General features: G+C 37.5%; 1 protein-coding gene across 4 annotated transcripts in view; it reads left to right on the top strand.

Annotated features, from left to right (window-relative positions):
* The window catches only part of LOC114242643 (zona pellucida domain protein papillote), a 104,631-nt gene that overhangs the window by 39,395 nt on the left and 40,822 nt on the right, over nucleotides 1–24,414 (top strand). For 3 of the 4 annotated variants that reach the window (XM_028173890.2, XM_028173893.2, XM_028173891.2), the window contains one exon: nucleotides 6,170–6,240. The exons of the other annotated variant lie outside the window; for it this stretch is intronic. The gene's annotated coding sequence lies outside the window, so the exon portion shown is untranslated. The remainder of the gene's footprint in view (nucleotides 1–6,169; nucleotides 6,241–24,414) is intronic. 4 annotated transcript variants of the gene reach the window in all.

Below are 24,414 nucleotides of genomic sequence, written 5' to 3' on the forward strand. Positions count from 1 at the left end.
GTTTATAATATGTATATAAGTATATTATTTCACAATTACGCGTTACACGATAAAACATCAAGGATACAGACAATACATAAAAATGTATTACAAAAAATCATTTCTTGCCAATGTAATAATGTTTCTAAAACCCAGTCCGTTGTTGCTTCTTACATTTCCGCGGAACACCCACGCATGAAGCTCGAACATAGATGGCAGAACAAGTGCCTTGTAAGGTTCTGATGTGTCGCAATTATCTTACGTTTAACATTTCAAAAGACGAGATTACTCAAGAGATCAGAGACTTTGTAAATTTTATAGAATTTATTTTTCCGTTAACGCGTATTGAATTATGTAGATTTTTTCACTTGTTATTATTATCGGCTTATCGTGGCTGTCAAACCAAAATCTGCTATGTGCAAAAACTCTATTTTGAATTAACGAGTAAAAACATTTTCGTGTAAAATTTTATATGAAAGTGAATTTTTAATATATCAAATGAAAGCTATAGATAAATATTAAAGCTATAGAAACATAACAGTTTTTTAACACGGTTGATAGGGCTGTGAACTATACGAAAAGGTCAAAAAGTAAAAATCTCAAAAAGTGCACATAGAAGATTTTGGTTTGGCTTTTTTTTTTTTTTTTTTTTCCTACCTAAGCTGAGAGCCTTGAGAGGCTATATCAGCGTAACCCTAACTTTAGTAGGTGAGCTCACGGGGCTCAAACCTGATGACGTTGCTAACACGAACCCTAGCAAGAGTCGTGCTTCGCAGAATCTACCACCGGATCGGAAACGCGACCCACTGAGAAGATCCGGCGAGAAACTCAGTGGGCTGTGTCTGAGAGTTAATTTACTCGTCGAGCCCTTCGTCGCAAGCGACGGGTTCGACGAGAACGGTGACCGGTGCTTGAAGTACCTAGAAGCACCGTTAGTGGATCGGGAGGATCCGAGATGAGTTGGTTTGGCAACGACGCTATGTTGCCAGACAAGCTAATGTGTAATATTCACATAGAATTGTATTTATTATAAGATCTTTCTTCTATGTCACTCTTGAGTCGTGATGTGAGAGAGTTCGTTGTCATCATGTAAGATCTTTATGGGTAACAAGTTCACGAGCTCTGGTGATAGCGCTCGTTCTGAAGCAGCTCTAATACACATGGCCAGGCGTTAGGGTATTTATTGACGCCAGCCAAATTTTTAGTACATAGTTACTGATCGCTGAAGTCTGAAAGTGACACCTGTGACAGAGAAGCTGAGAAGTGCGCGTTTGGGATGGTATGGACATGTGATGAGACGAAACAAAAATGAGGTTGGTAAGAGAATGTTAACTATGAATATGGAAGGATATAGAGGAAGAGGTAGACCTAAGAAGAAGTGGATTGATTGCGTGAAAGACGATATGTGTAAGAGGGGAGTGAGCGAAGAAATGGTATATGATAGAAGAGTATCGAAGAAGAAAACATGTTGCGCCGACCCCAGGTGACTGGGAAAGGGCAGGATAATGATGATGATTACTGATCGCATGTTTTGTTTTCGTTTTTTTGCAGCGATTTTTGAACCACTTCGAAACAGCTGCTTTCGAGTTATTAGGTCTCCTTTGGAGGCGCTCGGGCAGCTGTTAGCAAATCCTTTCCCTCCTGGCTGAGGTTTTCTCGCCCACCTGTCCTAGTGAAACTGGAAAGGCCTTCGGGGAGCCAGTAATCTCTCATTCAACTAATTAAGGGTGCGGAGCATAATTTTATGATCTATACTAATATTATAAAGAGGAAAGATTTGTTTGTTTGTTTATTTCGAATAGGCTCCGAAACTACTGGACCGATTTGAAAAAATCTTTTTCCATTAGAAGCCGACATTGTCCCTGATGAACATAGGCTACTTTTATTAATTTTTTTTGAATTTTTTTTTTTGGTTTCATGTGTGTTTTAATGTTTCCGAAGCGAAGCGAGGACGGGTCGCTAGTATATAATAAAATGTTCTTAAATTTTCATTGAGATCGTGTATTTAAAACTATTTGAAAAAACTTTAAAAAAAATGTCTTGGTCGCACCCCACATTTTGCCGCTCTTGGAAATTTCACCACTCCGGAGGCACTAGTCCCTAGTCTCTCCTAGTGTAAATACAAAATCGATCATAGCTTAGTGAAACGCTTGATTATTATTATTATTAAAACAAAAACTCTCACTCAAGGCCACTCGGTCACTTTCCATCTTCAAAGTACATTGAATATTATTAATAACGTCAACCTTATTTCGTGTCTAATAAGGTTCTGTTTCTTACACATACCAGGTCTTGTAAAGTACAAAACCGGCCGGTAATGTCAAACGAGTCACATTGGAAGAACCTTCAGCCTCCTGGGAACATGTTTATGAATAAAAAGTTTGGTCTTTCGAATATTATAATGGGGTAAATTGACCATAATTCTTTTAGAAACGCGGATTATGAAATTACAGCATTACATAGTATATTTTGTAGCCATATTTTAAGATACGTCAATGGATACACCTAACTCCTCCTAAGGGTTATCATTTCATATTTCAGATTGAAAAAAAAAACAACTGTATTAAGGTTTTTAGTCTACCAATTTGTTTTTTCTTTTGTTTTCTTTCAATGGCATACCGCTTTGTATTAAGTGTTTGTTGGAACCAATGGACATCATAACCTGAATTATGCCACTCAACTTTAGATCTGAGGTCGATAAATAGCGGCGTCGGAACTGCTATGCGACAGAAATAGGCGGCATATTTTTACTGGACTGGACTCCCAATACTTATAGTAGGGTATTTTCATTTCATCATGGTCACCACATATAAGTGCTTGTCTCGTAAATGGATGTGTACACAGCGGCTCCCGTCCTGACTCGGCCTGTTTGACGATGCAGTGCGGTTGTCTGTATTTTGTAAGCCGACTTCGAAAAAAGGAAGATAAATTCGGTTGTATTTTGCTTTAAAACTTTTTGTAGGCGAACCGCTTTTGATGATTTAAATTTTTTGAATTTTTAATTTTATCTGTAAACCAGAGTCATTCTCGTGAGATCCTATTTAAAAAAAATCAAATTCTGACATTACTTTTCGAGCTATCCATAATTGACTAGGTACGTATACACATCGCGTAGTCAAACGACTTTGACTGTATTAATGATATTATCAATATACCTTTTTGAAATCGGATTTCCTTTGTATTATTAAAATTTCGTATTACCGACGACGAAAACAGACCTTTGAAATAACGAAAAAGCTGCTTCAAAACCGTTAAACGCGACTTAAAATATATCTTGCTTAATGCGAGTTTCTAACGTTTATCTACGTTTGCCGCTAGGGGCGCTGTTCCAACTGCATACAAATTTTAGTTAACTTTTACGCTATCGAGAACGTTAAAAAACTCGCACTAAGCACACAATACTGGTGTATATTTGCGAAGCGTAATTTAGTGTTTGTTTCTGTAGATTTGGACAAACAGTGACACGCATACCCACTCTTTTACACACATTTAAGGTTGAGTTTCGAGTGTAGGTTAGTACTGGTGGTAGGACCTCTTGTGAGTCCGCGCGGGTAGGTACGACCGCCCTGCCTATTTCTGCCGTGAAGCAGTAATGCGTTTCGGCTTGAAGGGTGGGGCAGCCGTTGTAAGCAGCGGTAGGCAGCGGCTTGGCTCTGCCCCTGGCATTGCTGAAGTCCATGGGCGACGGTAACCACTCACCATCAGGTGGGCCGTATGCTCGTCTGCCTACAAGGGCAATAAAAAAAAAAAACTACTGAGATCTTAGAAGTTATATCTCAAGGTGGGTGGCGCATTTACGTTGTAGAAGTCCATGGGCTCCAGTAACCACTTAACATCAGGTGGGCTGTGAGCTCGTCCACCCATCTAAGCAATAAAAAAAAGGTAATATAGGCTCACGAGTCGTTTCAAACCTCTAATTCTTTCTGTACCGTAGCCAAATCTAGAGTACTCTCGCACAAGCCATCGTGGAAGCGAGTTCTAGAACAAATACACGCGTCCACAGATAATTTATACCGTGTAGTATTGACACAATACATTCCAAGACTGGAAATGTCGGACGCGTGTCTTTTCTACCCTTTTAAATACATGATCATGCAGAAGTTACTTCTGGAATAAAGTGCTCTTTCCGCGCTATGACAAGGTCTTCTTGAAACGGGTGATAATGTATTGATTTTTTTTTACCTATTCTGATAGCCTTGAGAGGCTATATCAGCTTCTCCTTGACGTATAGATGAGCCGACGCGGCCCAAACCGGGTGTGTTGCTAACACTGGCCCTAGCAAGAGCAGTGCTTCGCAGAATCTACCACAGGATCGGAAACGCGACCTACCGTAAAATGGGGTAAATAGGGACAAAATCGAACTTCAGATTGAATTTTAACATAGTTCCAATTAAATAGTCACTGCTCAACCAAAGAAATAAGTTGAGTCTTGAACGTACCTAGGTGATAAAAACCGTTACATTATTTTAATTATCCAATTTAAAGAAATAATCGGAAAAATAATGGCCATCCCAATTTACCCCGCATTCGGGGTAAATTGACACGGGTAAGGGTTAAATTGGGATATTTGTTAGGGTTGTCAGTTCGCCGTACTGCGATATATAGGTAGGTAGGTAGGTGCCATACAATTATTTATATGGACCGAAATGATGAATACAATCCATAATTTAAGCACAATACACAAAATAGTGTAAATTAAGCTGGTTTCTATTCCGAAGCGATGTGACGTGAATGATAATCAACAATACAATGATCAAAAAAAGTATGTGCATGTTATATTTTAGAAAATTATTATTTAATTTTCTTAAAAATCACAACTCTGAAACAAAATAGAGTAAAAAATTGAAAACAAAAGGACTGGAAATGCAATAATACAATTTTATTTAATCAACATTTTCAAAATAATCTTTGAGCAAGAGTGAGATATCAGGTGAATAAGATAAAAAAGCAGATTTATCTGATTACTGCCTATAATAACAAAAATAAAAGAAATTCTTTCTAAGCTAAATAACTAAACTCAATTAATTCACTCACTCATAATTGGAACCTATATATCTCGGATTTTTAATTAATGTTACATTTAAAATCTGAGGCCTGTTTTTATTTGTGTGTGCGTTGTGAATGTTAAAAAAATCATGATTCGACGCGTGAATAGATTCTGAAATAACAAAAGTTTTGATTCGTTTGAGTTCTTTTTAATTTTTAATTTTATTTTATTGCGATAAAGGACATACGACCGGGCAGATATTACAAGCTAAATGTCGCGAAAAAATGTAATTATATATATACTTTTCTTTTACCTATAGTACTTACATAAACTAACTGATAAACACATTAACCTTCTTTACATCACGCAATTGAGTGATAGTATAGGCTAAAAAATCTATTATAAGATATCAGTGACAACCCTAACAATCCATCCCTATTTTGTCTTTTGGCGTTCCAATTTTGTGTTTTCTCGTCCCTAATTTTTCCAGTCTCGTTCCAAATTACCCCACATACGTCCCAATTTTCCCCAAAAAGAAAGGAAAATTTATACATTTTTTATTTTGTCGAAATATTGTATTTAAAATAAGAATATTGCAACTTACCGTTTGTTGTGGTATTTCCAGGTGTATTAAAAACTTATATAAACTGTGATCTTATTGAAAAAACAACGATAATATTACTTTTTTTAAAAGTTCTGTAAGCTGTTTTAAAACGCACTTTTCAACCACTATTTTCAATTTAATTTGACGAATTTTTGGGACCAACTTAACTCATATTTAGTACTTCCATAGTTAACTTGGTTTTTCTTCTACACATTGATAAATATTAACATAAACAAAATTAGGTAGATTCCGTGCTACAGGTACTTTGAGAATCTTCCGCAGGTTTGTCCCAATTTACCCCAGGATCCCAATTTACCCCATGTCATGGTACTGAGAAGATCCGGCGAGAAACTCAGTGGGCTGTGTCTATGGGTTAATTCACTCGTAGAGCCCTTCGTCGCAAGGGACGGGTTCAATGAGGACGATGACCGGTGCTTGTGGTACCTAAAAGCACCGCTAATGGATCGGGAGGAACGTTTTGAAAGAGGTCTTTAGCGTTAAGCAGCTAACTCATGTTCGCTGAGCTGACAGTAACAACCTACACACACTTTTTTGAGATTTTTATCATTTTGTAATTTCCTTTTTTTGTTTTGTTTCAGTTAACGAATTCGTCTCCTCAATGCCGCCTTACGCTAAAGGCTTGCAGGAGAGTAGATTCTAATAAAACGAGGTAAATATATGCATTATCTATACGAGATTAACTTATAATTAATTACGTTAATGATTAATTTGTGTTATTGTTATTATGGTTCTGTTTAACCGGGATTTTAAAATGAGTCTTGCACCCGATCACCGGCATTAACATAAAATGCAATTGTAGTTATTATGAATTTTTAATAAAGTGAAAAAAACTAAAATGTATTAAAAAATACAAGTTTGAAGTTACAAACTTATTGTAGAGAATAATATATTTAGAAATTCTAACAAACTCGTTTGGCTCGGTGACCTGGCGTGGATCTTAATCTCCGGAATGAAATGTCATTATTCATCCCGATCTGGAGTCTTCTCGTATCATTTCTGAATATTCGCGTAAGTCAGCCGACTCTGCCTCAGACCGTGCTCCGTGACATCACCGAACCAATATAGTCAGTTAGCGTTTAGCATTTCGGCATTTACTCCTATTTTAAAGAATATGTGACTCTCTTCCGTTCACATTATTTTTATATTTTTTTATTCCTTAGATTGGTGGAAAAGCTCACGGCCCCCCTGGTGTTAAGTGGTTACCGGAGCCCATGGACATCTACAATGTAAATGCCGCCACCCACCTTGAGATAAGAGTTCTAAGTTCTCAGTATAGTTACGTTACAACGGGTGCCCCACCCTTCAAACCGAAAAGCATTATTGCTTCCCGGCAGAAATAGACAGAGTGGTGGTACCTATCCGTGGTCCTACCACCAGTAAAAATATTAATAACTATATATGTATTTTTCATCAAAATACTGCCCATTGAAATTTAAAAACATAAAATCCGTAATAAAAACGTAACTAAAAAACTAAACTACACAAGCCTGCACAAAGTAACTATGCTCATAAACATTTTAAAGATAATCATCGAACGACATAAACCACTTTATAAATAAAATTATACATTCTCTATGGTATTCAATAGCAATACTTTATTAACAAACAAAAAAAGTTAAAGTCATGTGTACACTGAAGTCATTATTTAGCGGGGATTGTGAACGCGATGAAACAGCGGGAGTCGGGTCTCCCTTGTTCAGTCTACTTGTCATTCAAGAAAAAAAAACATTTTGTTTATCTGTGAACTTGCGTTGACTCGCTCTTGTACTTATATTTATAGTTTTATTAAATTATATAAACACGTTTTTCATAGACAAAGCCAATCTTTTTTTACTGTCATTGAATATAAAGTTTTTTTTTTGCATTCACGAATTTGACCGCTTAAGTTGAAAAAAATTACGCCCTGTTTTGACTTGCGCGTTCGATAATAACAAGTATTCTTAGACTTCGAATTCTAAATATCATTAACACATCGATTCCAGTCGGGAATATAACTGGATATTTGGGTACAGAATCAGTCACTAAACGCGAAATAGTGAAGCTAAAAGTCTCCAAAACACGTGGCTGCTGGTAGCAGAATAGTTTAGTGTGAATAATTCGTGTTTCGTATGAAAATTTTATGAAGTCCATGGGCGACGGTATCCACTCATGGGCCGTATGTTCGTCTGCCTGCAAGGGCAATAAAAAAAACGCGATTAGTTAAACGTATATTTTTATACCATGATAGCGACAGTCAATTGGTATATTTTGGATTCGAACGTCGAAGTCATATATTTGTCTTGATGCCTAGAATAGCGGTTTTTATATCAATTTACGACAGATCAATATCTCAAGCTATAAATAATAAAAAAATCTAGACATAAACAATTGTGTTTGTGTATGTATAATCCCCTAATAATCCCTATAGACTCTAAGAAACGGCTGGACCAATTCCAATGGAATTTTTCCAAAAAATCTTCTAATTGGCGCCTATCAGAAGTCGTCGTGGCCTAAAGGATAAGACGTCCGGTGCATTCGTGTTGAAGCGATGCAACGGTGTTCGAATCCCGCAGGCGGGTACCAATTTTTCTAATGAAATATGTACTCAACAAATGTTCACGATTGACTTCCACGGTGAAGGAATAACATCGTGTAATAAAAATCAAACCCGCAAAATTATAATTTGCGTAATTACTGGTGGTAGGACCTCTTGTGAGTCCGCGCGGATAGGTACCACCGCCCTGCTTATTTCTGCCGTGAAGCAGTAATGCGTTTCGGTTTGAAGGGTGGGGTAGCCGTTGTAACTATACTGAGACTTTAGAACTTGTATCTCAAGGTGGGTGGCGCGTCTACGTTGTAGATGTCTATGGGCTCCAGTAACCACTTAACATCAGGTGGGCTGTGAGCTCGTCCACACATCTAAGCAATAAAAAAAAAAAAAAAAAAAAAAAAAAAAATCTTCATTTATCAAACGAATGCGTTTGAATTCAACTTTAAATGCATAATAATATAAATGCAATGTTTTTGCAAAATGCAAAAAGAATTTACTTCGTGTTCTTTTTTTATGTTGGCGTTTGGGCTTTTTTTTTTTATGATTGAAAGATTACTGGTGGCCCGGAGGCCTTTCCAGTTTCACCAGAACACGTGGGCGAGCAAAGGCTCAGCCAGGAGAGGTGGGATTTGCTAACAGCTACCCGAGCGCCTCCGAAGGAGACCTAACAGCTCAAGAGTAGCTGCTTCGCGAATGAATCTACTACCGGATCGGAATTGCGACCCGCTGAGAAGATCCGGCGAGAAACTCAGCGAGCTGATTCATGGGTTAGGTTGCACGGCGAACTCTTTGTCGAGTTCGACGAGTACGGTTACCGAGGTCCCTAAGCCTGCTCCTAGTGTTAGAGCTGAAGGCGTCTAATTCAAAGGTTATTGGATCTGATGGATCCGTAAGGACGTGTCTAGGGCGTCGACGGTGACTGGCTCCTGCGTGATCAGGATTCGGGGAGTAGTCAGCGGCGGCAACGATAAGGCGATTATCATGACGCATAGCCTTATCGAAGTACCGTTCCGACGCTGACTTCATGTATTTCTGGATAGATTCGAGGCCCAGGTCGTCGTGTAGGTCAACGTTCCTCACGAACCACGGAGCTCCGACGGCTAACCTGCAAAAGCGGGATTGTAAAGATTGGAGGGTGTCTATGTGTGTGCGGGCCGCGCGAGCGAACACCACACTCGCGTAAGTCATGACGGGCCTAATGCAAGTTTTGTAAAGTGTCACCTTGTTCCGAAGGGACATTTTACTCCGCTTACAGATCATGGGGTAAATTTAACGCGTTTGGGCTGCTAATCGGATCCCGAGTCTATGTTATCGATGGCTGTGCAAACGAAATTTCACTAAAGACGTGGAACTGAAGGTCGCGACAGAAATAATGATCTGATCAGTATTGATGGGTGATATGGTCGCAAACAGAGTTGTGGTTATTGTCGTAAGAACATATCCGCTTAGCTTCCGTTTTATTCGTTGTCCTATTAAAGGTTTTATTTATCGTGAATTTGTGATCGAAACGATTGCTTATTCGTGTTTATGGCTTTAACGAATTAAAAAAAAAGTTATGAAATTAATTTGTATTCAGAATTTGCGAATTAAATTACGATAAAAATAAATGTCGTATCTTTGTTTTTATTGAGTACTTAGTGTAGCGGTAGTAGTAATTTGGTGTGAAAGTGAAACAAATAAAATACATTGTTTTTATAAAGCAACTTATTGGAATCTTAATGGGAATAATAACGAATAATAAAATTAGAAGCTTATAGATCTTAAATATTTTTAAAAATAGATTTTAGAAACGAGAGAAGCTCACTTGCTTTTTTGACGCTTCTTTTGACGAGTTTCAAATTCACAACGATGCCATAGAAGTTGTTACTTCAAGAAAATTTAAACAATACCTTTTTGCGAATCGAATAAAGCTCGCGTGACGCCACATTACTTTGGGCACAAAAATAAACGGTAATTCCGTGTAATGACGTGTCAGGACTCCTGCAATTCTGTATTACAGTAATTACCGTGTACCGTACAATGGGGTAAATAGGGACAAAATCGACCTTCAGATTGAATTTTAAAATAGTTCCAATTAAATAGTCACTGCTCAACCAAAGAAATAAGTTGAGTCTTGAACGTACCTAGGTGATAAAAACCGTTACATTATTTTAATTATTCATTTTAAAGAAATAATCGGTAAAATAATGGCCGTCCCAATTTACCCAGCGTCCGGGGTAAATTGACACGGTTAAGGGTTAAATTGGGATATTTGTAAGGGTTGTCAACTCGCAGTACTGCGATATATAGGTAGGTGCCATATAATTATTTATATGGACCGAAATGATGAATACAATCCATAATTTAAGCACAATACACAACATAGTGTAAATTAAGCTGGTTTCTATTCTGAAGCGATGTGACATGAATGATAATCAACAATACAATGATCAAAAAAGTATGTGCATGTTATATTTTAGAAAATTATTATTTAATTTCCTTAAAAATCACAACTCTGAAACAAAATCATAAAATAGAATAAAAAATAGAAAACAAAAGGCTTTATCTGATTACTGCCAATAATAACAAAAATAAAAGAAATTCTTTCTAAGCGAAATAACTAAACTCAATTAATTCACTCACTCATAATTGGATATCTCGGATTTTTAATTAATGTTACATTTAAAATCTGAGGCCTGTTTTTATTTGTGTGTGTCCGTTGTGAATGTTAACAAAATCATGATTCGATGCGTGAATAGATTCTGAAATAACAAAAGTTTTGATTCATTTGAGTTCTTTTAACTTTTAATTTTTTTTATTGCTATAAAGAACATACGACCGGGCAGATATTACAAGGTAAATGTCGCGAAAAAAAAGTACTTATATATATACTTTTCTTTTACCTATAATACTTACATAAACTAACTGATAAACACATTAACCTTCTTTACATCACGCAATTAAGTGATAGTATAGGCTAAAAAATCTATTATAAGATATCAGTGACAACCCTAACAAGCCATCCCTATTTTGTCTTTTGGCGTTCCAATTTTGTGTTTTCTCGTCCCTAAATTTTCCAGTCTCGTTCCAAATTACCCTACATACGTCCCAATTTTCCCCAAAAAGAAAGGAAAAAATATACATTTTTTATTTTGTCGAAATATTGTATTTAAAATAAGAATATTGCAACTTACCGTTTGTTGTGGTATTTCCAGGTGTATTAAAAACTTATATAAACTGTGATCTTATTGAAAAAACAATGATAATATCACTTTTTTTAAAAGTTCTTTAACCTGTTTTAAAACGCACTTTTCAACCACTATTTTAAATTTAATTTGACGAATTTTTGGGACCAACTTAACTCATGTTTAGTACTTCCATAGTTAACTTGGTTTTTCTTCTATACATTGATAAATATTACCTTAAAGAAAATTAGGTAGATTCCGTGCTACAAGTACTTTGAGAATCTTCCGCAGGTTTGTCCCAATTTACCCCAGGATCCCAATTTACCCCATGTCATGGTACCTAATTTCGCTATTACAACGTAATGCCTTGAAATAATGTGTTCTTACGTGCCGCCCGCAGTTTTCTTTTGACAGTAATCAGGGCAGCTTACGTATGGTCCTTTTGTCCGGTTAATTGTCTACCAACATGTTTGAAATATTCGTGACTCTGTAGTCGAGTGTGATGAGCACAGAATATATAATAGATAAGTAAAAAACTCGATTGCCATACATACTGAAATAAATATAGAAGTATATATTTATTGATATAGGGTACATACTTTAGAATCAATAAACAATAAAAGGCTTAATTGCGTTTTCTGTTATATGTATAATAAGAAACAACATTTAAAGCCGTTAATCTAATAAAATTAATATGTTAAACAAACTGAACTTTCTTTTTACTGAATGTCAGACTTCATTGAATGACATTCAAGAAAAATCCTTTTTAGAAAACTAAAGAGTATTAGAAAATGTAGGTTTTTCTTTACATATTGTATATAGTTAAAAAATTACGAAAATATGCTTGAATAACAAGCCTCGTTTTATTCTGGCGATCCTCAAGTATTAGGCTAAGTGAAAATTATGTTAATAGATTATTTTATTATATTTCTATATAATTACAGATTAACATAAGTGGCTACTGATGTTCATAAAAACCACAAAGTGATAGTTCGAATTCTCTATGGAAGAGTAGTAATAGACCTTTCGTCTTTTAAATCAATCCTTGCGGACTCCTACACGCCCTCCCACTGGGGCTAACAGATTACAATACAACTTAGGATAGCAGTGGAATTATCATCTAGTATGAATGGCTTATCATCATTACACACGTAATTAGCCTTCATTCTCGCAAAGAACTAAGGGGAAACGGGGGTGACTGAAAATCAGTGCTGTTCGATTTATCAACCTCGAACAGCAATAGCTGAGCCACCTCCTTTTGCCTTTTTCTCTTTTTTTTTCTTTTCTTTTTTTTGTATTTCATTTTATTTTCTGTGATGTGAAAGGCAATAAATGATTTTTATTATTATTATTATTATTTATTATTATTATTATTATTTATTATTATTATTATTATTACACAAATGTACGAAGAGGGCGGCCGTCAGAGGGGAGTGGCGGCGTGATGTGAAGCTTGCCACTAACGTCTGAAATGATGACCACGACCATTCTGTTAAGAGCAATGCTGACTAGGAAGAAAAAGAAGACCGCATTGGAGATCTCAGTGCGGTCTCGTGAAACAGATAATCCCAGCCACGTGCTTGTCACTTAGTATGGGTGAGTTGAAACAGCACCCCTAGCGGCAAACGTAGGCAAAAGTTCCAACTGGTGGCAGGACCTCTTGTGAGTACGCGCGGGTAGGTACTACCATCCTGCCTATTTCTGCCGTGAAGCAGTAATGCGTTTCGGTTTGAAGAGCGGGGCAGCCGTTGTAACTATACTGAGAACTTAGAACTGATATCTCAAGGTGGGTGGCACATCTACGTCGGAGATGCCTATGGGCTCCAGTAACCACTTAACGCCAGGTGGGCTGTGAGCTCGTTCACCCATCTAAGCATTAAAAAAAAACATCCAAAACTTCTACGCGATCGAGAAGTTGACAAAACTGTCACTAAGCATGCTGATTGCATGCCTGAGATTCGCATCACACAGCGTGCAGTCAGGCAGGAGCTTCGGCTTCTTGATGTCCATAAGTCGAGTGGGCCAGATTGCATCCCCGCAGTGGTTCTAAAAACATGCGCCCCTGAATTGACACCCGCGCTAACGCGTCTATATCGCCTCTCGTACAATACGAACAGGGTTCCGTCTTCATGGAAGACTGCTCATGTCCACCCTATCCCCAAGAAGGGTGACCGGTCGGACCCCTCGAATTACAGACCTATCGCGATAACTTCCTTGCTTTCCAAGGTGATGGAGCGAATCATAAACATCCAACTTCTTAAGTATCTTGAGGATCGCCAGCTGATCAGTGACCGGCAGTACGGTTTCCGTCATGGTCGCTCAGCTGGCGATCTTCTTTTATACCTCACACATAAATGGGCTGAAGCCTTGGAAAGCAAGGGCGAGGCTCTCGCTGTGAGCCTTGACATCGCGAAGGCCTTCGACAGGGTCTGGCATAGGGCACTTCTATCGAAGCTTCCAGCATACGGGATCCCTGAGGGACTCTGCAAGTGGATCGCTAGCTTTTTGGATGGACGGAGCATCGCAGTTGTCGTCGACGGCTGCTGCTCCGATACCATGACCATCAACGCTGGTGTTCCACAAGGTTCGGTGCTCTCCCCCACGCTTTTCATACTGCATATCAATGACATGCTATCTATTGATGGCATGCATTGCTATGCGGATGACAGCACGGGGGATACGCGATATATCGGCCATCAGAGTCTCTCTCGAAGCGTTGTACACGAGAGGCGATTAAAACTTGTGTCTGAAGTGGAGAACTCTCTGGGGCGGGTCTCCAAGTGGGGTGAACTGAATTCAGTTCAGTTCAACCCATTGAAGACACAGGTTTGCGCGTTCACTGCGAAGAAGGACCCTTTTGTCATGGCGCCGGAATTTCAAGGAGTATCCCTGCAGCTTTCCGCGAGTATCGGGATTCTGGGGGTCGATATTTCGAGCGATGTCCAGTTTCGGAGTCATTTGGAAGGTAAAGCCAAATTGGCCTCTAAAATGTTGGGAGTTCTCAACAGAGCGAAGCGGTATTTCACGCCTGGACAGAGACTTGCGCTTTATAAAGCGCAGGTCCGACCTCGCGTGGAGTACTGCTCTCACCTCTGGGCCGGGGCTCCCAAATACCAGCTACTTCCATTTGACTCCATACAGAAACGGGCTGTTCGGATGGTCGATAGTCCTGCTCTCGCGGATCGCTTGGAACCTCTGGGTCTACGGAGGGACTTCGGTTCTCTCTGTGTTTTATACCGCATGGTCCATGGGGAATGCTCTGAGGAATTATTCGAGATGATTCCTTCATCTCCTTTTTATCATCGCACCTCCCGCCATCGGAGCAGAGTTCATCCATATTATCTGGAACCGCTGCGTTCATCGACAGTGCGTTTCCAAAGATCTTTTTTGCCACGTACCATCCGGCTTTGGAATGAACTCCCCTCCACGGTGTTTTCCGAGCGCTATGACATGTCCTTCTTCAAACGAGGCTTGCGGAGAGTTCTTTATGGTAGGCAGCGGCTTGGCTCTGCCCCTGGCATTGCTGACGTCCATGAGCGACGGTGACCACTTACCATCAGGTGGGCCGTATGCTCGTCTGCCTACAAAGGCAATAAAAAAAAAAAAAAAAAAAAAAATGATTACCGGGAAAGGTCTCCGAAGAAAATCGTCATCCGAGATTGTACTGTATAAACAATACATAAGATCCAATATATGTTATACTAGCGACCCGCCCTCGCTTCGCTTCGGAAACATTAAAACACACATGAAACCAAAAAAATAAAATAAAAAAAATAATAAAAAAAGTAGCCTATGTTCATCAGGGACAATGTCGGCTTCTAATGGAAAAAGAATTTTTTAAATCGGTCCAGTAGTTTCGGAGCTTATTCGAAACAAACAAACAAACAAATCTTTCCTCTTTATAATATTAGTATAGAAGTATAGATATAGACAAGTACCTCATACAGTAAATCAAATAAATTCATTAATTTCTCATCGAGGAAAAAACCACGATCGAATGCTTTTTCAAGTAATTCTATGTAATCATGTAGTTCCATCGGAATCAGTGTGGACGACGTAATAAAAAACTATATAGTGTATAAAAATATATATCAGCGGAAGTCTGTAATTTGCACATTATCCACAACACATACTTTAAGTGACTCGAAATCAAAAGAAGCCGGGGACTTTAATTTCGCAGTGTGTGTTTTTGTTGGTCTTTTTTTTGTTGTTTCTTTCCGTATTTTTTTCATGAATGATAAACGTGCTTTTCCACATAATATGCATACGTGTTTTATTTATCATTACGATGATCAGTGAATTTAGGTACGAGTATAACAAAGAATGTATTATATACGTTTTTTTATATATAGGCTCTACTCTTTTATTTTTCTACCTACGCTTATGGTCTTGAGATACCATTTTAGCGTAGCCTTAAATAGTAGGTGAGCTCGTGGGTCTCAAACCTGACGTCGTTGCCAACTAACCCTAGGAAGAGCAGTGCTTCACAGAATCCACTACCGGATCGGAAACGCGACTCACTGAGAAGATCCGGCGAGAAACTCAGTGGGCTGTGTCTGTGGGTTAATTTGCACGCCGAGCCCTTCGTCGCAAGCGACGGGTTCGACGAGAACGATAACCAGGGTGTAATACTCAGAGAACAGTGTTGCCCGTTTTTCAATGAATCACTTAGTCGCCTATTACGACATCCAAAGGCAGAAATAGAGTTGTGTTATTCTAGGACACAGCCAATAAAATATGAATAGGATTCCGATCTGATCTGACAAAGGAGATGACGGTATTCTTGTTTATATGTATTAAGTTTTGATAACTGCTCAACACCAGCTAGTACGATTTGATACATACTTATATACACGCCTAGCATTTATTAATACCGAGAGGGCTGGTGGTCGTGGCGCCGACGATCGGCGGTCTGGCGTCCCGAGGGGGAGGGTGATGGGAGTGATGTGCTCCGCACTAAACGCGTCACTTTCCCCCCTTTGCCTTTTCATGAGTTCTGTCTCGTTGAGAGACGTTGGTTGTTGAGCAACAGGAGGTTTTAGTCAGTTCGACTCCGACATGCTCCACCCACCATCCCCAGTGGAGGGCGGAAGTCTGACGATTTCCTCCTGAACAAAAAAACATTTATTTATGACATAGTACAGGTAACCCTCTTATAACACGGTAGATGCGTTCCTACAAAGTCCAGTGTTGTGCGAAACCGTGCTTTAAGAGAATAGAAGCCAGTACAAAAAACGATACAATTTTTTCTGAATAAAATATCTCAACTGTGCCTGTATGTATTTTCTTACCTGTGCCTTTTTGTATTAAAATACATGAAAATAAGCAGGAAAATTTCGGTTATTCCCAAATATTGTGTGTTCATAGTACGTAAGGTAATTGTCTAAATAGTTTTAAAGAAAAATCTCGTTATCGTGTTGTAGAAGCTCCGTACTATAGGAGGGTGTTGTGGATTTTCTCTTTTCGTGTTAGAGTGGAACCGTGTTGTAAAATACCGTGTTATAGAATGGTTACCTTTACATCATTAAAGTTGAAACATAATCAAATAACTCTTTGCATAGGTACAATTCAAATACCTACACCGGCTTACCTTGAGATCGCATTCTACATTTCTGATTAATGCAACGACAAAAACATTATATGTATTGTCACGGCTTAAACTTGTTTTAATTTGCAACGTAACAAGCATTGATATAATATTTAATCGCCTAGAAATGAATAGGCAGAGTTACTGAATTTGGGGCCATATCGTTTTTGTTTAGAATCGAAATAGCATCGGTCATTCATTATACAATACAGTTTTGTTTATAAATTGTGTTTTCTATAATCGGTCGTCTAATAATACTGCCTATTGTACTTATAATAATGAGATTTCTATAGAATATGGAAACAAAAAAGTTCGGAGCGGCTAGCTAATCGGCATATAGCATGACATTTATGAATAAAATTTTTTTAATCACCTTGGTACGAGTATATGGTCCATTTGTTGGTGAGTGTCACCGGTGCTCATGGACGTCAGCAATGCCAGGGACACAGCCAAACTGCTTACCTATTCTAATCCTAGTTCTATTTGCATTAGAGCTATTGTCATAAATCTTGGATTTAATTCCTGGATTATGTGGGTGGAATGAACAAACAAAAGTGGCGAGTAGACTATGCTCTATTACTAAGTTGATCGTAGTTAATTTGGGAACTGGGTTGTGTGTCGTAAACTCTAACTTCCTATCTCACCCGGTTCTTTCATTAAATCTGCAATCAGTGACCGCGTGTGGTGATATAATATCAGCGTGATAATATTGTCCGTTACTGCGACGTGCACACATACTGCATACATGCCAAAACTGGACATTTTCAAAGAAACAATTTTTGTCATTGTCCGCTACCTTATTTGGAGAAACGCTGAGATTAAGTCGAGGTTGCCGTTATAATTTTATTATTGCGATAACGGTTCTGAATTTATTCAGTAAAAAAAAACTGGTATATTAATATAATACGCAGAGTTCCTATAGTTTCATTCGGTTTCATTTATGAGATTAAAATATTGAAAAAAAAGTGTAATTTTGACCGAGAAGAAAGTAGCAGTGAACAAATCTAATCTAACATTCGAAAAATATCGGTCCAAAAACTATCTGTGAAACTTTTCGTATCAACCATGCTGCGTCATGTTGCGTCAAAGAAGCGTAAACCGACCTAAATAATTTTACAAAAAGCATTACAATATAATGTAAAATAGTTATGATAATCCGTGCTGCGACAAACGTACAACCACATATTGGCCAACGGCTGCCAATAATGAGTGGCTTTTCAACGAGATATGAAGTCTATCAAGCTATAGTCAGTGATTTGGCCCTTGGTATTGTCAATGCTGACGCAAAGACATTACCAAATTTCACCAAATTAAAAACACTCAAATAGAACATGTAATTTAAGAATTCAAACTGACCACTTGATTAGTTAAGTAATAGTTGTTGTCGAACTAATTAATATCCTGATTTATCTATACTAGGACTTCCTTTTCTAAGGATGGAAGACGGGAAGTTCTATACAGTGTGGCGGTGTACAATATAACGGTAAATCAAAGTAAACTAGAATTGCATTTGATGCCGACCCTATTTAGGAATAAAGAACTAAAATGAGTAACTAGTTTCAAACCATAAATCTATTTGAACAAACATAGAAATGCCCACGCTCTTTGCTAATATTTTTTTTATGAATCCAGTTTTATGCTACAGCAGTACAATGTTACCTCAATTCTTATGAACGTTCGAAGTCTTTAAGCAAACAGTTCGAGTATCGGTTATGTAAACTTCGTCTACATACCGTTATGTCAGTTTGCCTCCACGCCCATGTGTCTATGTTATGTCATGTTAGAAATAAAGAACAAAGAGCTTTGTGCTAATAGTGATGTTTCTTGTGTTCTGACAGTATCAGCGAAGGTGATGATCGAAAGTATACTGTATTTAGTGGTGGTAAAGCGCATTATGAGTTCGCATGCGTAGGTACCATCCCACCTATTTTTGCCGCGAACTAATAATTCGTTCCCGTTTGAAGAATGGGATAACCGTTGTACTATAAAACCGAGATTTACGTCTCAAGGTGGGTATCTTTGACGTTATTTATGTTATTTATGTCTATGGGATCCAGTAACCAATTGACACCGAAATGGCTTGTTCACCTACCCGAGCAAAAGAAAGCTACATGAAAAATATCAGCTTCAAATAGGAAAAGAATAGAATTGTCAAAATCGGTTTACCTAGAAAAAGGTTCCCGGGTAACACATAAAATAGAAATATGTAAATATTATTCTAGTTTGTTGTCTAAACTAGAAAATGTAAGCGTTGATAGATTAGGAAACATGGCGTCACTGTTTCGAAGAATCTATATATTAATACGTGAAGCAAAAACTTTGTACTCCTTTTTACGAAAATTGCGTGGACGGAGGAATATGAAATTTCCCACACTTATAGAGAATATAGAGAAGGAGTGCAGAATGTTAATATTTTTTTTAATTTGAATAAAAAAAACATTAAATCAATAAATAAAAATATTACACACACTACACGTATTTGACACACACACACACACACGCATGCATACTATCTGTTTATTGTCAAACTTTTCTTATTGCTTATAGTCTGTAGTCAAATTGAGAATAGATTAAATATTGTTTGTCTTTATTAATATTTGTTTAAGTCTTAATAAAATATAGTCTTGGCGAAATCTGTGATTATAGAATCATAATAATGTTCAAACTTATAATTTCAATTAATTATAGTCGAATTTCGACTATTGCGGGACCACTAGTATATTTTAATATAATAGCAATTCAGTAAAATCAAGTTAATACCAGACAGCGCTTTATGGAACAATAGGTACATAAAGTACGCATGGCGCACAATTAGATTTTTAAAGTTTCTCTACACCACTGTTACACTTCTTCATTCTATTTACCGCTACTTTATTCCAAATGCTTGGTTTTGACACAAATATACAACTTTGAATCTATTTTGACTTGTAATTATTTTTGCAAAGCCATTGTCGTCTGACCTCTACGTAATGTCTAATACGAACATGTCTAATCGTGTTAATAGGCTTTTTGCCTGGTTTCAAGTGTTTGAAGGCTTGGGTTTCCTAATGGTTGAGTTGTCTTGAGCTTGGAACTCCTAATCTAGAAACTTCAAGGTAGCTGTTGTCGCGAGAGGGTGTTGTCGCGACTTCAGTATTTAAGAAACTAATGGAAAAAAAATATACTTTTGGGCTATAAGATCAGATCAAAATAATGAGTGGTTTTTTTTTTTATTGCTTAGATGGTTGGACGAGCTCACAGCCCACCTGGTTTTAAGTGGTTACTGGAGCCCATAGACATCCACAACGTAAATGCGCCACCCACCTTGAGACATAAGTTCTAAGGTCTCAATAAAGGTACGGCTGTCCCACCCTTCAAACCGAAACGCATTACTGCTTCACGGCAGAAATAGGCAGGGCGGTGGTACCCACCCGCGCGGACCCACATGAGGGCCTACCACCAGTAATGACGAAAATTATAAATTTGCGGGTTTCATTTTTATTACACGATGTTATTCCTTCACCGTGGAAGTCAATCGTGAACGTTTGTTGAGTACGTATTTCATTAGAAAAATTGGTACTCGCCTGAGATTCGAACATCGGTGCATCGCTCAACACGAATGCACCGAACGTCGTATCCGTTAGGCCACGACGACTTCAAATTAAACTTTAAATTCGTTTTTATAATTATCACACAGCGTTTCACAGTGTCCAGCAATGAGAATGATACGCTATTGTGTGATTAAGTCCCGGTTTTTACATAAAATTTATCATAATAAGTACACACTTACATACAAGTTCACTTGAGTACACACGCTTGTGGCTAAGAATATGTAGTTAGCCGGAAACTGACTCACAAAGATGATGCCATAACGTAGAATAAAGAAAACTGTTTTCGTTTTGATGTATGCCTTGTACGAAATTTGTTAGAAGATGAATATTTAGCGATGGTAGAATACTAGCTTCTTGCTTCAGAGACTTGGGTATTCACAGCAAAAGGACGAGAACCGACTACTTGCGTCCGAGCTGAAGATCCTTTGGTGTTGATTTTTTATTTTTTTTTGCAAAGATGGGTGGAAGACCGCCTGGTGTTAGTGTTAACCAGAGCAGGAAAACGATCTATGGAGGATGCGCTATCATAAAAACTATTAAAAGTGGACGTTTAAGATGAGCAGTTATTAGCGGGCATGTAATTAGTCGTGGCAGGTCCAAACTCAGATGCCAATAAAACCAATAAAGAAGCCGAGATTAAATCGTAAAATTGTTTTTTATCATATTCTTGCTAATTACAATGTGTTGTTGCATTTCTGTAGCCACATGTAGCCACCCAAAAAAATGAATATAACTTAATTGGCATAGTTGATGAGATTAATTGGCGGAATTGGCGTAGTTTACTGGCACCACCGCACTGTCTATTTCTGCCGTGAAGCAGTAATGCGTTTCGGTTTGAAGGGTGGGGCAGCCGTTGTAACTATAAGTATACTGAGACCTTAGAACTCATATCTCAAGGTAGGTGGCGGCATTTACGTTGTAGATGTCTATGGGCATCTATAGTTTCTACCGTTCCCTATGTACTTAAGGCAGTCATTGACTAACAGTAATAAACACGGAATAGGGTTGCCTGTAATTTAAAAAATCTTTATGAGTAGTTGTTTTGCTGTTTTTCTTATTAGCTTTATGATTAATCAGCGTGGAATCTGTGATGTTTAAGTCGTAGTCATAAAAACAATAGATCCGCAATATTTATGTGCATATTAAGTCGATAAACAGTTCTTGTTAAAACACAAGCTACGTTGAAATGCTTCCTAATATTTATAGATATTTTATATCGATAATCGGAGCTCTAGCCAAGTCAGCGTAGGTATCCTATTCTGAGTTTTATACGCGCGGTCACGTACTATGACGATATTCGAGTTGCAACAGCTAACTTCCTGGAACCAGTTGATATTCTGTTACTGGAATTTCACATGTAAGATTCAGAGATATTTCGTATCGTGAGAAAGCCGATTGCCTTTTGTAGTATATCAGTATACACTTGATGATGACAGGGTTTTTTTTGATAACGCCATCTTGTTGTGTCTTTAAAGCGGTTAGTTGCCCTCAATTAAGAAAAATAGTATTGTTATTCGCCAATAGATGTCGGGAAGAGTTGATTATTGAAAACACGAATAAAACAACATTTTCTGAAAATAAATCGTAGCTAGAACGATTTATCGCCCCCGAAATCCCCTGTATACTAAATTTTATGAAAATCGTTTGGAGCCGTTTACGAGATTCAGATATTATACGATTAGTATAAGATTCTGTTACCGGCATTTCACATGCGGTGAGATTCAGAGATATTTCGTATCGTGAGAAGGCTGATTGCCTTCTCTAGTATCAGTGTACGATTAAATATGAAAATTCAGTGTATGAAGCTCGCTCATCCTGTCCGTTGAGGATAATATCAGTAAACTAACAACACTTTATCGTATTCTAAAGATGGCTCGTAAAATATTGGTTTTGGAACTTTGGAACTTAGATAATAGTAACAATAAAGTCATAAAACACCAATTTATTGCGACACAAGTAAACATCGGTTGGCATGTGTGTGACAAATCGTCTGAGACGTGTATAGAATGGTGAAGAGATCGTATCGAGAACTGACTAGTGCGTTTGGCATTTTGTGGGAAAACGCGTGAGTGGAATATCTAATATTGATGAGGTCATCATGAAAAAACATATATTTACTATCAACATAAGTTTTTATTAATTCAACAATATTTACTGTACTGTAAAAACTGAGATCTTAGAATTCATATTACGAGGTGGGTGGCGGAATTTACGTTGTAGATGTCATGTTCTCCGGGTGAAGCGGGCTATGAGTTCGTCCACCCACTAAAACAATAAAAAAAAATAGATATTACAAACGCGAAAGTGAGTTTGTTACGCTTTCACGTCTTAAATACGCAATTGTTTATCGTAAAATTTTGTATACACACTACAAAGGCAGAAAGGAAAGACGTAGTTAATAAATAAAAAAAAAAAACAATTCTCTACGGGTATATGTATTGTAATTCTGCATTAATACGTGCGAGGCTAAATATGAAGTTCGTATAAAATAAATACTATTGAAATAACTTCTCAATTTTATTTAAGTACCTACAGAATATTTTTATCAACAAAAAGAAAAAAAAACAATTTATACTATTGAGAACGTGTTACAGTAAAATTTGAATTTCAAAATAACTTTTTTCGGACGTCTTACATTTATGGAATGGGATTCAAAAATGCTCAACCGTTACTAATATATATACTAGGTGATGACGGTTTGTATGCACCCGTTAGACCTTTGTATGCAGATGTGATGACAGCGGTACAATGATACCGTGCGTAGGTCCCGCCTACCGGTCTTTTGTTAATCAAATGTTGAACACGTTTTCGTGATAGGAAAAAAATGCTGTTGACAGTGAGTTTTTTTTGTGTGCCTTACTTTTTCCCGCGTCACGGACTAGAAAGGATTCGAACGTTTGTTTTTAAATAGATAATATAACATATTGAATTTGGAATTCTTTTAAAGCAGATGACATTTTGTGCCGACATGTAAATATTCAGTTTTTTTTTAAATTCGTTTAGTGCCTTTGTATGTACACCAACATTATATCCACCTGATGGTAAGTGGTTACGTAATTAGTATGTAATTATTGGTAGTAGGTCGTAATGTGTCAGCTTATTTCTGTTGGGAAGCAATCATCAAAAAGTACCTATACGACTCTTGAAAACCGAAGGAAACACTTAGAATATAGTTAATTACTTTTGAAACGTAAATTGATTTATATTTGTTAAAAATTGTCTCACCAGTTAATAGTACAGTTTATCACTGGTGGTAGAACTTCTTGGGAGTCCACACGGCTAGGTACCACCACCCCGCCCATTTCCGCTGTGAAGCAGTAATGCGTTTCGGTTCGAAGGGTGGGGTAGCCGTTGTAACGATACTGAGATCTTAGAACTTATATCTCGAGGTGGGTGGCGCATTTACGTTATAGATGTCTATGGGCTCCAGTAACCACTTAACACCAGGTGGGCTGTGAGCTCGTCCATCCATCTAAGCAATAAAAAAAAATTACATGTGTGCAATTCACACGTGGTAGAAGTGAAACCTTCCAAAATTAAAATACAATTATCCTAAACGTCTTAAGTATATCGCACCTTCGGTAAGACAAGGGCCGAAGTGCTAATTTTAAAAATGTTCAGGAGAGACGTTTTAAGATTTTTATAGATTTAAATTGTGTTTTTCTGCCCATATGAATGTAAAATAGTATTTTATTTATAGCAAAAATATACCTTATACATGTGAATATAAATATGTAATTTGAAAGACTGAGTTATTTATTTATTTATACTAAATATTTAATGAAATATTAATGTATGCCTACAATTATGCCATTATTCCACCAACATTTAAATAAATGTGCAGTTGCGACCACAGTTACACATTATATTGAAATGACTTATTAAATGGAAATACTACTTATTTTCTACATCTTTATTCTTCTTTTTCTTAGGAAAATCTTTATCAATGATA

Source organism: Bombyx mandarina, chromosome 15, assembly GCF_030267445.1.
Source record: "Bombyx mandarina strain Sakado chromosome 15, ASM3026744v2".
Taxonomy (NCBI): Eukaryota; Metazoa; Arthropoda; class Insecta; order Lepidoptera; family Bombycidae; genus Bombyx; species Bombyx mandarina.